The sequence below is a fragment of the Anabas testudineus genome, chromosome 6, assembly GCF_900324465.2.
Source record: "Anabas testudineus chromosome 6, fAnaTes1.2, whole genome shotgun sequence".
Taxonomy (NCBI): Eukaryota; Metazoa; Chordata; class Actinopteri; order Anabantiformes; family Anabantidae; genus Anabas; species Anabas testudineus.
The window spans coordinates 9,661,956-9,676,570 of record NC_046615.1 but is presented as its reverse complement, the minus strand read 5'-3'; the positions used below and the strand labels follow the sequence as shown (position 1 = coordinate 9,676,570).

Genomic DNA, 14,615 nt, shown 5'->3' with positions numbered 1-14,615 from the left:
TGTTAAATAAACTATGTGTGCTGCAGGTCATTTCTGTAGTGTACATACATCATTTTCACCAATACAAAATAGCAATAAACACATATAGTTAAACAGTTCAAATTATTTCAAACCTAATTACCTGATAAATTAAAAATTTCACCTAAATGAACGTCAATAAAACAATTTCTCTTAAGAATTTTAAAAAGTCATTCCAAGTCAAGTTTAGCTGAAAATATATCCCAGTAAAAAATAGACAGATACTGTAGCTAGATCTGGAAACTGCAGCCTCAGCATCTGCACATCACGTACTGTAAAAAGCTCCTTTCCTATTTAAATGACCAGATTCTTATAGAGTAGAAAAGTCAGAATAATTTCAAGGCATTATACACAACCCATCTGATGGCGCCCAGATCTGTACTTTTTAATTAAGTTGAAAATGTGCACGGTCAGGCTTCTCTAGATTTGTGAATCAAGCTCATTTTGGCTACTTGGTGTGCATACCTTTGAAACTCCCGACAGGCAGATCACAAAAAGGCCGTTGGCCAACTATAACAAGACAGAGCTGTCATAACCCTGACACTGATGTGCCTGTTCGGCTGTCAGCTTGGCCTCGATCTTGTCATCTCAAATTCTCCCCAACGTGAGCTTACTATCAAACAATCAACAATAAAAAGACCGACGAAACTAAACAAAACAAAAAAAAAAAAAACCCCAAGAAAATTATAAAATGCTATTAATATAGTGGCAAGATTCTGTAAGTGAGTTGCTTTCTATAGAGGATGACAGCATGCATATTCTTGTCTGGCACCTTGATTTCCAAGGCCTTGGCACCTGGAGATTATATGTCACATTCTGCCACTCTCCATCGCTCCCCATTTGGCATCTCTTTCTTATTCCAGTTTAATCTATTACGAGTTATATGAAGTAATGGTTTTCAAATCATTGGCATCACTGTGTGCTTAGTAGTGCACCTTTCACTTTGTTACACTGACTAGAGTTGACAAGATTCGTGCGATTGGGTAGCCTTAAAAGAAATACTATAAGAATTCTTGATCAAGGAGTTTGAGCAGCAGTGTGTTACATTTCAAGCAGTTTGCTATATTAGATTTCTTTAATACAATATATATATATATATATATATGTAGCAAGTGATCCCGCTGCTGTAATTCCATTTTTTTCGTCAGGGTATCCTTGTTTCACATCTCGTCATGTTGTGTTTGTTCGTGTCGATTATTGTTGGAGTGTCTATGTAGTTGTTTTGCTTCTCTTTCTAGTGATTTATTGTCTCTTTGAGTGGTTGTTTTACTTTTCAGTTGTTTGACTTTCCAACACATAATGTCAGCAGTCCTCAGATACAGGCCCAGTGGCCCTGGGCACCGATCTGGTAGGCTCATTTAGTATTGTGCCTGTGTCACCTCTGTCCCCCAACAGGGCCCGACATCTGGCCCTTTGTGAAACCCAACAGGGCCAGATGTTGGGCCCTGTTGGATTCAGATCAATGATGATCAATCACTAACCAGGGTAACACTGAGTAAAGATTTGTTTGTTCATGTATTCTGTCATTGTCCACTACTATTTTTGTCCACTGCTGGGAGTTCTGGAGTATGCAGATCTTGTTTGTGGTCACCTGGCACCGTGTCACTCGTTTCCCTCTCCCATCACATACACATACACATTACAGAGTGTCCTGGATAGTCATGTCAAAGTGGCATTTAAATAATGACAGGCAGGAGAGGTGTGTTTAGAGTGTATCCTAAGCTGGTGTGATGAAGATGCTTAAACTCAGGACCATTTTCTATTCGGTTCATTTCCACCCTCAGCTTCATTATTCCCAGCCAATGCTGTCCATGACCTTTCAAATTAAGGTTAGGCTTAAATGTATATTTTAAATTCTCTATTATGTGGTGTATTTCTAATTTTTGGTATTAAACACTCTAATCATTTGTTTCAATTTTTGTTTTCATTCAAAATAATAGGAATTGTGATAAGAATTGCATTTGCTTAGCACACTTACTGGAATGAATTGTTTTACTTTGCACATTTGAAATTATTGAAAAAAAAGAAATGTCCCACCATCATCAGTTGATGCCAGTAGAAAGGTGCCTTACATTTGTTGCAAACCACTTTAAGTTAGGTGAAGTTAAATTCCTGTTTTACTTTAATAAGTAACTCTAAGTAAGTTATAACAACTTACACAGGGAGGTTTAGTCTGCGGCACCTTGAGTGTTCTCCGTCTCATGACACACAGGAGTGCTTTGTTTACAAGTATTTCTCTTCCTCTTCCTGTAGGTACTGAGTGACCTAAAACATTGACAAACTACCGTACCAGCACAATGCCACTAGGCAGGACATATTTGTGGATTCATGCTCTTCTCTCAGTCACTGAAGTATTACTTTTCCTCCCAGCTTACAGGTCTGTCTACTGTATGGATTTAGCACATGCTACATTCCCTCTTTACATCTGTATTGTCATTTTACTGAGGCTTTTGGTGTACCTTCCTGCCTCCCCTCTCATCAGCAATCTAAACCTGGTATATGCTTTTTTTTTTTAATAATAGAAACATGTTGCAAGTGAGACCATAGGTGATAAGCTACATAGCTACCAGATACCGATAACCTATGACCTGCTAATACTATATGTAGTATTACACAAATGTGATGTTTCGAGGCTCCATATCCGACCATGGCATCCGTTAAAGTAAGTAGCATAGAAATGTTACTATTATGGATCCCATCCATTCAAATATGTGACATGGGGGAGCACTATTACAGGCATATGTCTAAGGTAGTGCTCCAATTCGAGAGCTTACAGCTATGTCAGGACCAAATCGATTCACACTGGGGGAATAAATGGGCCAATCACTCAGACGGTCAGCCATATTGAGTGAGTCGAAACAGGCCACAGGCTCATAGCAGTTAAGGGACACATAAGAGAGTGCTGATTATATGAAAAATGAGACCACGACTGCCATTGTCCGTTACAGATGTTGGTCCCATGATGGCTGGAACATAAGAGCTTGGGTTCCTCGACATGGAAGACTTTTCTGGTCAGTAAAGTATTGATAAGATGGCACGTTTCTTTACTGACACCGAGTTTCAAAACGATACATCTGGCCTATAGTGTAAGTCTCAATATATTGGGAAGGAACAGATGTCCAAGTGCTACAGGATGCACATATACATGAGGCATACTGGCTGTAAAGTTACCTGACCTTTACTTTAAGGTCCAGCAGATCAAGATAGCAATAGTAAAGTGAGCAAAGTTCCAATACCTTCCTTTATTCCTTCCTTATCTGATTATGAATGTGAAGCTTAATCAAATCTACCACAGGGTTTAAGTGGTGTCCGATGGCCATCAGCACTTGACTGGACAACAGCCTTTGGTGTTATAGTATGTGTAGTACAATTGAAAGTGCTAAAGTTTTTCCAGTGTATCATAAGCCAAACATACTGTGGCTCCAAACACTTTCTCTACTCTTTCTTTCGTAACATTATAACAGTATAATATGTGTATTGGTATAGCCCGAGGTAAAGGCCTGCACAGTATGTGTTTGGAGTAGAAGCAGAAGACAGCAATTTTAGGTAACACGGTTTTATGTTTTATAAATACAGGTCGAAATCCAGATTGCTCTGTCATGCACAGTAAAGATACCAGCACTCATCCTTCTTTCTTTCTTCTCTTTGTGTCTGCTTCTTAAACTCAGATGAAGCAAACAGACACTTTACAACAGCTGGCATTTAACTAGAAAGAACTACTGATGCTTCGGCGCATACAGATTAAGGTCACTGTTAGTAGTGTGGTATAACTGTAAGAAGACTTAATACACTGATGTGTATTAGGTCTGCCAATATGCTACACCTTTTTTTGCAACTATGAGAGATTGAGAAAGGGCAACTACTGCATTTATTTTAAGTCTGAGTGAGGGTGCATTAACAGTGCTGTTCCATTGTCAGTGGTATATGAAACAAAGGGTCCACATAAATAATATGTTTCCTTCTACACAGATGCAGAGTGAGTGGCAGCAGCAGTTGTGCTATGCAGTGTAGGTCACCTGTGTCTGGAATAGCTCACAGCCCAATATCAATGTTCACATGTAAAATTGGGACTGAGCAATAACAACTCCATCAATAACAATGATAAACTGATGAGTCATTTTCAGTTGTTAAATGTTATCAATCTGAGTCGACTCTGCTGCACAGTCCCCCAAATAGACTTTAGTAACTGTCGGGCCACAACAAAGAAAGCACATATGCACAAGCTATGATGACAGCCAAAATGAGCTATGGTGGGTAAAAATGTCACCAAAAGACAATTAAATTATAGCAAAAAGAAGTTAAGTGTACCACGCAGCTGCATAGGTGAGTAAACATTAGTTTAAGATGAATTTAGACATGAACAAGTGACTATGAATGACTTGTTGGTTGAGTTAAACTTTCTGAGTATGATGACACACGTATATAACTGGAGCAAAGCACACAAGAATGCCAAATAAAACTGCAAGATACAAGATTTACTTTATTCAATTAGACAAATACACCGTATAGAACACAGTCAGTATTCATCACTAAACTGACAGTTTCAATTGTATTTCTTACCACAGCTCTTACCAAATTTAAAAATGGGTTTTAGTTGCAAAAAAAAAAAAAAAAAAATTCAGTTTTCTCAGAAACACTTTGCTACTTTCGATTTTTAGTCCAACAGAATATTTTAAACAATACATCAAATGAAAGTGCCTTGGAAAAAAAATGATGGGACCCTTAACCTAATATTCTGTTGTAGAAATAAAAATATTTATTTTATTCTTTAGTGTTTCCTTATTTTTGTCAGTGTAAAGTCATTTCACAAGTTAATTGCAAAAACAACCTCTGAATCACCATTCTTCTCCCTGGGGAGGAAAGTATTGAAAACTGTAGGCTTATAAGCTCTGATGTGCACATTTGTAGACTGAGGGGGCTGACAAGGCTTGTCCCATTTTTAAAGGTTTTTTCCAAATGCAGCTGAGAAATACAGCCTTCCTTTGCCAGAGCTGGAAGGACACAGGCAGTTTATCCCTTGCAACCTCCCGTATCACATGCACATGCTGTATGTCCCACATATGCCTTGCAAAAAAAGCATACCATATAGGCTAAAGAAATAAAGAAGGAGGATATGGTAGATGTCACAGGGCGCTAATGAAAATATGTTTGATCCTGCATGTTTCTTGCTTTGTCCTTCAGAGGATCCAGCTTCTTCAGTGTTGCAGTCTTACAGTTGCAATGCAACTCAAAGCAAGACTGACCACTAGATGCTAGTTTTAACATTTTGCACAAAGATTAAGTGTTTTTTTGTTTTTGTTTGTTTGTTTGTTCAAAGTTAAGTGCAGATGATTTCTGCTGGAGACACAGAGCCCATCCACCAAGTCTGAGAAGTCACATAACCGATCTTGTTTTTTTTTTCGTCCATATCAGACCACATAATTAAAAAATGTCATTAATTTATTTGACTCTTCTAAATGGTAACTTAAACTGATAGTTGTTGTCACGTCTTGTCTTCTTTGGGGAAATGACACTCTGTGATGACAGTAATGAGAAGGGAGGGAATTTACCAAATATAAGGAGACAGTGAAGGAGGGAGATGGGAAGAAATCGATGGCAAGCACTAATTAAATGGCTCCTCAACCTCACATTATTGGTAGAAAGGACTGACATAAGGGAGGCAAAAAAAAAAAAAAAAAAAAAAAAATAGACAAATGATTGACAACCAGGCCCACACACTAAAAGATGTTAGGAAAATCCTGCCTCCCCAAATCTTGGCATGCAGGACTCTAACAACCACACATCAAAGTCATCTAAGATTGACAGGTTAGGAGGGAGCTCTTGATGACTTAATTGTCTCTTATTTTGGCCGTACAACACGTGACATAAAGACACATAAACATACGTTAGCAGAGACACTGATAATCTGGGAGTGAATGTAGTTTAAACGTATATGGGTACAGAAGATGCCGTAACTTTATCTCAGCTGGCATCAACAGCTTTTCAGTGCAAACACTAACATAAGTTCCACCTATAATTCTTGGCGATTGTTAGCAAAGGGGAATTACAATTAATGGGGCTATTACGAATGCTGATCAATGTGCAACCAACAACAAAGCCGAGGTAATTAGTCATGTTTTCTAATGAATGCTTTTTCAATGGAACAAATAGAACGCTTACAGTCAATACATTTCACATTTTACACACTGAAGTGGTAAAAAGTAATGCTGGCACTAGATTTTTTAAAATGTGATCCTTAATGAACCATACATATAAATTAATTCATGCGAAATATTTGACTGCAAGCAACAATACCGGAGTCCAAGCAAAAGTACATCATTTCAATAAATTGTGGGTATGAGAGCTTCTATCATTTGAGGTGTTTTAGAACAGTGTAACCCTTTTTTCTGTCTTTTCTCTAAAAGTATGCAAACTCTAAAAATGCACCATACTCAAATCTAAAAAAAGAAAAAAGTACACTATCCCTCTGTCAACCAACACACACACATACAAACTCTCTCAAAGCTACTCCTGCTCCACCCCAAACCTGTGACGAAATACAAATGTAAAATCCTGTCCCACCTTAGAAGAATAATTCTCATCCCATTTTATTCCCATCATTTGTTTTATTTACTCAACATGGCATGAAACTGTGTGTGCATTGGGCAGATCATCTTCAATCTCAATGCTGTCCGTCTTGAGTCTTGAGCACATGTGTGAGCGCTCATTCTGAGTAGGTAAAAACTAACCACCTCTGGCATATTATGTTTCAGAAAATAATTTGCTGCTTGTACTTTACCTTTTGGTTAAAGTTGTGCATACTTGTCTCAGAATTGATTGTATATGGCTTCTTATCCTTAGCTACTATCTTGGCCACGTGATAGCTCGACTACAGTGCTGTTATTGACACTTTTGCATACTTCATCGTCAGTTGGTCGTCAGTTTTGTTGACTTTTATAATGGAATAAAAAATTCTATATTTTCACTATTTAGTGACAGATGACTAGTTGTTGTTTAAATTTAATTGGAAGCATTGTTTGACAACTTCATGCCTCTCTAGTCTTTAGTTAAGATGAAACAATAGGAGTATCTGTTATCATACTTTCTTCTCTTTGTCTTCTCTCCATGTGCCATGAGTTCAGACCTAGAGAACTCGATGGCGTTCCTGCACAGAACTGATGTGTGGCCTTATCCTTGTGTAATATTATTTCAGGTTGCATTTTACAGGATGCAGTAATACACTGTGTTTAGTGACATCAGTTCTCCACAGCATTTTTAAGCCCATGTGGCAATGTTCATCATGGTAGCATGCGGTGTTACATGAATGCTCAAAGGTCATGCACATTAAACAGTGCATTGTCTTCATTTATAAGGGTGTTACTTCAAACTCTGACCCTTCTAGCGGCTAGCTTCTAGCTCCTCCATGCTGCACAAGGTGTTACCTATCACGTCTTTACCACCATCAGTTTCGTGACTAATTTCATAACGCTATGCGGTCTACATGTGTTCTCTGTGGTGCAGTCAGTGAGGCAGCTCATATTAAGAAGTGGAAATTTTTGTATTGGGCACTTTTTCATGGCATGAGAATTTTTTACAAAGAATTGAGAGGATACAGAGAAAACAAAAGAAACTTGATAAGCAATGTCTACTTTAGTAGATACATTATAACCACATCTTATTATTTGACCCAGTTCTGCTTTGTACTGCTTGTGATTGTTATGTTTTTTTAATCACCTACAAAATAATTTATATAACGTGTGTAATTTGTGATAACCTGGTTGCAGCTCATCAACAATTACACTAATGCATCTGCTTACCTCAGTGTGCTGAATTAGTGCCCTGGGTCACTGCCATGAAGCAGCCATGCTTTAGTTCCATAAGTAAACATTAAAGCAAGGCTGCCACAAGGCTTATAGAGTCTTGCCATGTTCAATAAAGTGCTTCAACATTCTCCGGACCCCCTGACCAAATGACAGAGTGACTTATACTGGCTGCTGGTTTAAAAAAAAAAAAAAAAAAACTCTTTCGTTTCCTCGCTACGCTTTTCTGTGCAATCAAATCTCCCCCTTCAGCTTACTCCTTCTAGGCAATGTTGTCTCAAGTTTCTGTTCCACTCCATCTCTCTTCCTAGCATTTGCCTGTACCACTAATAATTGCCCTACACAAAATCCTTTTAAGTGCATAGATTTATGAAAAGTGTATAGATAAAGGCAAGTGGTGTAGGCACAGTCTAACCCTGCATACATGACGCCTATAAAAGGCCTTTTACAGTATTCCTGCCAAAGCTATGATAACATTTTATGTTCAAATCCATCTGTGGTTTTAAATATTTAAAGTATTGCATTAGCACATAAACATATATGGAATAATTAGATGAACAAACATGTGCTGCAAGCGTGTTCTCTAAACATCTAAAACATGCACTCAATCATATAGCACTAAATAAAGTATCATATGATGAAGCAATAACCTCAGCTAGGCCCTTCCTTTAACTATGGATCATACTTTTTTTTGCCGCTTTATAATGAACCACAGTGAGTAACAGTGATTACATTACTATGTATTGATCTATAATATTTTTCATTATGTTTTTGATATGTTACAATTGTGGCTTTGAAAGATTTATTTTTCCTCACATACACACACACACACACACACACACACACACACACACACACAAATTCAGTATTGTCTTCTATATTTAAACACTATAACACAAGTTCAATCAGAGTCAAGTGCTTTAGCCCTTCATCAGAATCATGATGTCACAATGTGTATCATGCCTGGGATATCCACTTGCTTGCCACTTTATTTGGGCACAGCAGCTCTGCCATGATGTCTACTCTTACAAACTATAATTAGAAAAGTGATAATTCTTCTATATATAGTACTTTATTATTCAGGTCATAGTTAGACTTGCATGGATTTTATTAGAAGGTGTTTTGAATGTTTTGGCCAGCCTGTTTACATAATAGAAGGCAAACTGAACCTATGATTTTGGTAATTGTAATTGCAAATAATTTATTTCTTTTGAATTTTTTATTTTATTTTAACTATATATCTCGCCGTTACAGATATAACTATAAGACACCATCTGGTTGTTAGCTTCATATATACCATCTGCCATGATTTCAAGAGGTCTGCATGTCTGGAGAAGGAAGGTTCTGCCAGAAAACAGCTCACTTTTTATGATAGCATCTGTTGCAGGATTACTGATCGTCCCTGCAGTAGTCCTCTACTCAAAAGTCAATATTATAAAGCTATTTTTCCTTTTTAATATTTGCCTTATACATTCATCTTTCTTATTTACTAAAATGGGGTAAGTGTAGATGATAAAGTGTAGACAATGGGCTGTGTTGAGTGTGTCTGTCATAAGCTCAAACATTATGAGCCCACCTGATGACCTTTTTTGCAACAGGTCAGTCATTTATGAAAGGGATGTCATTTTTGTACTGAAGTTGTTAGTAAATAGTTGCTACTAGCAAGACGTGTCATGCCATCCATCTACAGTCTAGACTCTACACTCAAAAAACTGGTGAATGTGGCAACATATAAAAACTTACAACTCTCCAGTAGGATTCAATGATGAACTGATTACTTTTTTAGGGGCTAAAAATTAATTAATTAATCACCTTGATCTAATCCTCGTAAACTAGTATGTCAGTATGTTTCAGTATAGACAGTCAGGTGTATAAACTAACTAAACATCACTGGTTAGTGGAAGTATACAACCACAATGTGCTAATTCTATTTTATTTCTGTAACCTTTTGATTTTGCATAGGCTGTGTACCATTTAGTCCAGCTGCCAGTTGAGGACCTGTGAGGCGTCTTTGTCTCAAAGTACACACTCTCAGATATTTGTCTTCTTGCACAGTTGTGCATTGGAGCCTCCCACTTCCTTTTCTGTCCCTGTTAGAGCCAGTTTGTACTGCTCTCTAAAGGGAGTAGATAACAACATGATCAGAAATTTTAACTTTCCTGGCAACTTCTTCCTTTTAAAGGACAGGACACAACAAAAGACGGATAGGTCAGGACAGTTCTTTCTTTCTGGCTATTGGTACCTACTGGAACCAGTAAACAAACAACTGTTGATGTTCAGATACTAAACTAACCTACACTGTAAGAAATGTTTGTAGAAATTACGGTAAAAAACTGTTAAATAGCAACAGTATATTACCGTTAAATGCAAAACAATATATCACAGTAATAGATACACTTTTTTACTGTTAATCAAGAAACAGTATGTAACTTTACATTTTACTGTGAAAGTATGTAGAAAACACACAGTTTTACTGTTAAAACATAAAATTTAGCTAAAATTAATGGGAAAATACCGTAAGTCCACAAGCAAGTAAATATCGTAAAATTAATGGTATTATTTGGTTTAAATTACAGATTTTGTTGATGTATACATTGAAATTTACGGTTTAAAACCTTTTATAACTCAACAAAAACATTTTCTTTTTTCTACAGAAAGGAGATGTTAAAAATATGGTATTTATGTTGATTTTGAAATAAAATATATGTTTACATATACTGTTATTATCTGTCATTTTATGTTATACACTTGTAAGGCTTTAATGTGTGATGGAAAACTAAAACATGAATAATACATTTCTTGAAGAAATTAAAGTCATTGGTGTTGAAAAATACCAAATATCTCATGTATCAAGTTTCTGGAAAAGTTTGTCCTAATTATGTTGTTATTGGTTTTGCTGTTGACCTCTGACCTCTAATGTAGCTACAGCACAAACTGGAAATATAATAAAACGGATTTGAAATGCGGCCCACACTGGGATCAGCCTCCATACTGGTAATGACCAGGTCCATTTATATCACAGTAATACTTAGAGTTATGTTAGTTAAGGGTCTTCACTGAAAACATGGTGATTTACCATAACATACGGTTTACTGGTTGTAAATGTATTTTATTTTATTTTATTTTATTTTCTCAAACTAACTGTGAACCACCGTCATTTAAAGACTAACAGACGGAGCACTGACGTATTCAGAGAGCGGGAAACTGTGGTTCAAATGTTAACGGACGCTGAACAGTTGGCGCCGCTTCTGTCCGAGCAGCACCGCGGAATACAGCGTCTCCTGAATGTTACCCTGGAGGAGCAACGTGTGGAGGTAAGTTTGAGCTTTAAAATAACGCTTCGGTAATTTTTCTTCTTAAAAGTTACGGTTATTGTAATTGACATTAAAGTTGAGGTTAACGACGTGTTCCCAAAACGTTATTTATTTAACGTTTTTAACGGTAGCCGCTAGCTAACCTTAATGCTAATCTTACAAGTTAACTTGCTAGCTAACATTTGTCTAAGTGTACAACAAAATGTGTAGATGTAATTCTGTGATTTCTGCTTACAACATTGAAGTACTAAGTCCTTCACGGCAGACCTCATCGTAATGAACCACATTGTTTATTCAAGTGTTGAGCAGGTTGCAACGAGACATTTTGTAGATATAGAGCTTTTAAAGCTCACATTTAGTGGAGGCACAAGGTATCTGCTCCTGTTAATGTTAGCGTTACTGTTGGGAGGCAATAGCGCAGTACCAGTGTGAAAATGAGCAGTGAACTCTCCAGTAACAGGATCTACTAATGTTTTCAAGGTCAGATCTTCCTCTACTGGCCACATGTCACGAGAACATAGAGATTTCTCTAGCAATGTCTTTTAAGTTAAGTAAACTGCATTTATATTTAATATTTTTTATTAAAAAATTATATTATTTGTTTAGTTGAGTCTTAGTTATCCTTTCTTCAGTAACTTGTCTAACAAGTTGTTTTCTGGCTGCAGAGAGGATCGTGACAGTCCAGAACGTAAACATGATGGGCAACTTGAGTCTTAAAGCCAAACTGGTGCCAACATCTGCTTACTGTTCCAGTTTCAGAACACCCTTCCATGTCTCTTTTCCATCATGTCAACCCCAGTGATGTCAAGGCAAATTAGAGGTAAGCTGTGGCATAGTTTAGCAAACAATATGTAGATGCAAGCACAATTTCAATTTCATAGAGTTTATGTTCCTCAAGAAAACAGCCTCATCGTACACAGAAGAAACGAGCAGTCTGGAATGTGACTGTGGATTTTGTGACTGCTTCAGTGAATGTATCATTGTATTGTTGTTGTTGCATTGTACTGTTGATGTCTTAGTGACAAATATGTTAGTGTCTGTGTTTCACACTGATACTGTTGATAAACATATGACCTGTAAAACTATATATCAGATACCTGTGTTTAGGCATTATGCTTAAACGCTGCATCAATGTAACATTTGCTTCTGTTTTCTGGCTGCAGAGAGGATCATGCCAGTCCACGTCATACTTGACGAACACGAATGATGACAAGACCTGTTCAAAGTTCCAGTTCCTGAACATCATTCCACATCTGTAGAGGACTTCAGACTTCATTCAAGTGTGAACCTTATGAGTTAAACACCGCTGATGTTTAGACAAATTAGAGGTAAGCTGTATTATTGCCCCCCTCATTCATGTTAGTGTAATAAAAAAAATAGAAAGATGCAATCAAAATTTAAACTTGACTCAACTTGATCTTTCTCAAAGCAACAGCTTCATTATACACAGAAGAAACCAGAACTCTAAAGTATAGTTGTGAATTGTCTGACTGCCTAAGTGGAAACATCTGAGTATTTATGCTGGTAATGCTGTTGATTGCTTGGTGATTAATATGTCATATTCTATATTTTGCCCATATACTCATAACATGCTCTGCAAAACTATACTTCAACTTTCTATCACGTAAAATTCATTGGAACTGTGTATGTAAGGCTGTATATATGTGTGTGGGTATAATGCTTTTAATTTTGCTTTGTTTCTGTTTTCTGGCTGCAGAGAAAAACCTGCCAGTCCACAGTGTGCACCTTATGGACATCTTGGGAATCTTCTAGAAGAAATGATGACAACATACATCATGGGTTCTAGTTTATGGAATATCACGTTCATGAGAGACTCTAAACCATGTTGAGCACCATCTTCAGTCATGTCTGACCTATTACTCATCCTGGGCAAGTGGCCACATTTTCTTATGATGTTTATATTGTTAATTTCACTGTACATTGACCTAAAAATACATGCTGTTTTTCAAGCTCTTAAAACTACTTTGTGAGTTAAATGGGCAGTTTACTGGATCAGATCAACACAGAATGCTTAAAGGCACAACCTTTACTTTTAATGATTATAGTTTGTTGTTTTACAATGTATTTATATGTTTATTTTGGAATTTATTATAAGTAATTGTTGACTGTAAAATCTATGCCAATCAGCTGTAATGCCTTATTTGATTTACCGTACTTTTTACAGTAAAATTCTGGCAACCACAGCTGCCGGTATTTTACCGCAACTTTTAATCTTTGTAATAATGTGTCATACATTTTCACCCTATTTTTTACGGTGAAATTCTGGCAACCCCAGCTGCCGGTATTTTACCGCAACTTTTAATCTTTGTAATAATGTGTCATACATTTTCACCCTATTTTTTACGGTGAATTTCTGGCAACCACAGCTGCCAGTATTTTACCGCAACTTTCAATCTTTGTAATAATGTGTCATACATTGTCACCCTATTTTTTACGGTGAAATTCTGGCAACCACAGCTGCCGGTATTTTACCGTAACTGTGAATCTTTGCAATAAAATGCAGTAATGTTGTATACTGTTGTACTGTGTTTATAACTGAAAAAGAACTGTATATAGGTTTACAGTATACCTGTTATTTTACATAGTTTACCTGTCAATAGATTTAACTATTGCAGTTATTTTTATAGTAAATTACCGTAAACAGGTTTACAGTAAACCTGTGTTTTTATAGTAATTTCATGTAAACCAAAAAAGTTTCCAAGTATAAAATGTACGGTTTCTTATTAAATATACCGTAATGTGTCATACATTTTCACCCTATTTTTTGCGGTGAAATTCTGGCAACCACAGCTGCCAGTATTTCACCGTTAATTACACAGATTTTTTTTTACAGTGTAAAGAATGCCAAGCTCCCCTTTTACCCCATTAGCACAATTGTTCACAATGCAAAAGGTTTTTCTCACGTAAGTCATCTTATAAAATTATTAACTTGAATTAGCAGCCATACCAGGTGATTGATGCAGAGGACGGACAATTGCTAATAATAGGTCTCTATGCAAAAATGTAGATCATTCTGATTCATTTTAATTGTTGTTTGTGAATGGCATGAAAATGTGTTTTTCTTTGTAAAACAAAGACATTTGCAAGTTATCCCAAACTTATTAGTGGTAGTGTATATATAGTATTTAAAAATGTGTACCAACATGTCTGGTAAAACCACCCAGTGAGATCTACTCGCCATGTTTACGTTTCCCAAGCTCAAGGTACTGAAGGATTTTCTATGGCTGCAAGGTGTTTTGCATGAATAGATGTTTAGTTTATGCTCTTAATCATGTGAAAGTGTCTTGTTTAGATTACCTTTAAATCTCACGGAACAGACTGCTAGTAAAGCTTAGCCCATCCATCTTCTCACAAATCTATAGCTTTCAGCATTAATAGGCTTAACTCAGTATAATCCAGATTTCTCATCTCTGCTTCCTAAAAAATGCAAATCCTGTTTTTGACTTGAAAAACAACCAGGGTT

General features: G+C 36.7%; 1 long non-coding RNA gene across 2 annotated transcripts; it reads left to right on the top strand.

The window, feature by feature from the left end:
• Positions 1-10,501: 10,501 nt before the first annotated feature.
• On the top strand, positions 10,502-13,665 carry LOC113165411. 2 transcript variants are annotated; one of them, XR_003299114.2, is made up of 5 exons: positions 10,502-10,811; positions 10,982-11,131; positions 11,612-11,951; positions 12,295-12,459; positions 12,849-13,665. It is a non-coding gene; the product is annotated as an uncharacterized LOC113165411 (long non-coding RNA). The 2 variants fall into 2 exon arrangements; XR_003299115.2 differs by lacking the exon at positions 10,502-10,811 and adding an exon at positions 10,866-10,884.
• Positions 13,666-14,615: the final 950 nt, after the last annotated feature.